This window comes from Orycteropus afer, unplaced genomic scaffold (assembly GCF_000298275.1).
Source record: "Orycteropus afer afer isolate SDZICR_OR568_19922 unplaced genomic scaffold, OryAfe1.0 scaffold00455, whole genome shotgun sequence".
Taxonomy (NCBI): Eukaryota; Metazoa; Chordata; class Mammalia; order Tubulidentata; family Orycteropodidae; genus Orycteropus; species Orycteropus afer.
The window spans coordinates 1,652,463-1,655,393 of record NW_006922042.1 but is presented as its reverse complement, the minus strand read 5'-3'; positions in this window follow the sequence as shown (position 1 = coordinate 1,655,393).

Genomic DNA, 2,931 nt, shown 5'->3' with positions numbered 1-2,931 from the left:
TTGACACGGTGGCTGCGATGATGGGCTCAAGTATAGCAGGGATTGTGGGGCTGGCGTGGGATCGGGCAGTGTTTCCTTCTGCTGTGCATGGGGTTGCTATGAGTTGGAAATGACTCGACGACACCTAACAACAACAACAACATAAAACACTCATGTGATGAAATTGAGTGCTATCCATAATTAAGCTGAAACAACAGGCATAATAACTGTAGACAATAGGACTGTCTACAGCAAACAATGAAGTGTGGTGATATTACAGAAAACTCTGACAGTGCTTAGGATAAAACCATGCTCTCTTGCCACCATCTGAGTCTAACAAACATAAGTATATAAACTCCTCAACCCAAGAATTTTGTTCAGTTCTCATCTTTGATTTAAGCACATCTCACCCAGTGCTCTGCATAATATAGGTGCTCAATAAAGTTGGCTGACTTCATGGAAGCAAAAAAAAAAAAGGAGAGCTGTGGATGATAGGTGCAACAAAGGGAAGACTGTGACAGCAACAGGTGGGGACACCATAGAGCATGGATGTCACTGGGAACATATTAAAATATGAAGACAACAAAGATACAAGGACAACTTGCCACAATTCCTGTCCCTAATTGTCCCTGTGATCTTTCCTTGACTTTATTTCCTCACACTGTCCCCACTGGCCTTGTTCCCAATCCTGTCCCCAAATTCCCTCTTTGGTTTTCTTTAATTGTAAACCTGGGAGTTCTTAATCTAGGGCTAGAGTTTTTTTGGCTCCCCTGGGAGTTCTCACTCAGTTTCTGTGTTAAGTAGCTGAGTGGGTATTGGAAGATGGTTCTAACCTGGACTGAGAGTCAGGGCTCTGAAGAAGGTAGGCAAGCAGCTACCTGTGGTTTGGAGGCACAGGTCCTGGCTCTGACCCCATCTGCCCACCAGCATGTCTTTGACCAAGTCTCTTTCCTCTCTTCCCTTTTTGCTTTAAAGAGGCTGCTGTACCTCTGAGATGCCCTGTCTGACCTAAAGAGTCCACAGTCAGGCTGAGAGTAACATGCCATCCAAAACCAGACTGACAGGTAGACAAGAGTGAAGAAAAGGTCAGAACTTGTTGAGGGTTCCTGTGCCCACTCTCATCAGATTGGTGCACATGTAGAAGGAAGATGCAGTGATTCTGATGCTAGAGACTTCTCCACAGGGTCTCTCTGATAAATTTGTTCTCCTCCAGAGACATAATAACAAAGGTGAGTGAGGGTGTGTCTGCCTTTTTCCCCTATTCCCCTTATCTCTTTCTTGCTGTTTCTGTTACTAGTTTTGCTAGTTACTTTCTATTTCTATTTATTTCGAATGTTCTATCACCATTTCTTCTTCCTCCTGTTGTCTGTCTCTATCAAGCATTTTGGAGGAGTGGAGGGGCAGGGTTAATTTTCTACTGTTTCTCCATTTTGTCTCTTTCTTGTAAACCTCCTCCTTTGATCTACTTTTCTCTTTTTCTTTCTCTAATGTCTTATTAACCTATGCCCTCTGTCTGGATTGGAGGTGAAGGTACTCAGCTAAGAGTTCCTGAAATGATGTGTGAACTACTGCAAAAAGATTAAGGAAGGGTGGAAGCTCTGGCGGCGTTGTGCCTAAGGTATTTGACTACTAACCAGAGGGCAGGCGGTTCAAACCCACCAGCCACTCCTCAAAAGGAAGATTGGGCAATCAACTTCCATAGAGACACCACCTCGGAAACCCAAGAGTCAATTGGATGGCAGTGAGTTTTGTTTTGTTTGATTTTGGAGAGAAATTAAAATAAGGAGGAAGGAGGAGGAGGCAGATACAGGACACAGAGTATCTTGTCCCTGAAAGAATACTGGGAGGACAAGGAGGTTTCTTTTCTGTTATTGTCCTTAGGGAGCAAAATGAAACCATCAACTAAATACAGCAAAAAAGACTGACGTTAATAAGAATAATGAGCATGTAAGAGGCTAGAATAATTTCTTGAGATGTTTTGATATAATGATAATATTATTCATTCAACAAATATTTACTGAGAACATAACAATATAAGCCAGGCACTGTTCTAAGAGCCAGAGATCTGAAAAGTAAGCAAAAGTGGCATCAACGAATGTAAGTAGTAGCTGGAAAGCAGAAAACAAACAAATCCATAGGAATAAGATGCATCCTGTCCAGTAGCTTTGAGTGCTTTGAGACAGATAAGACAGGGAAGGAAGAGAAAGAAAGGCAGAAGGATTGTAACTTTAAATAGGGTATTGAGGGAAGACCTTGCTGAGAAGTAGGAAAGGAGTGAGTGAACAAGATGGAGGATATCTGAGGAAGTCTTCCATGACGAGTTAAGAGTGAGCACCAAGGCCATCCAAGGCTAGTGTCTCCCTTCTGTGGAGCAGAAACAGCAGGAAGACTGGTGAGCCTGGAGAGAGGGAGGCCCATGGAGAGAAGAGAAAAGGAACCTAGGTAGTGATAGAGGCCAACTAATGACAGTTTTGCTTTTATTCTTGAAGCATTTTTACTTTCATTCTTATTGAAATTGGCTTTTTATACTGCTGTGTTGCAAATAGACTGAATAGCAAGGCTGGAATCTGGAGACCAGTCTAGCTAGGGACCACTGTGTTCACCCAGGTAGAGGGGACAATGCATGGACAGGAGGGAGCAGGGGACAAAAGAGAAGAAGTTACAGGGAAATTACATTTTTCAAAAAGAATCTACAATATTTTCTGGTGGGTTGAGAATATGAGAGAGAGAAAGAGAAAAGTCAAAGAAACCTCAAATGTGGGCAATTGGATGAGAACTGTCACTAACTGTGATGGAGAAGGTGGAAGGATAGGCAATTCTTTGGGGGAGGACAAAGAGCCCTGTTTGGTCACGTTGTTGTTGTTGTTGTTATGTGCCGTCGAGTCGGCCCCGACTCATAGCGACCCCTCCTTGGGTTTTTGAGGCAGTATCACTACGGAAGTAGGATTGCCC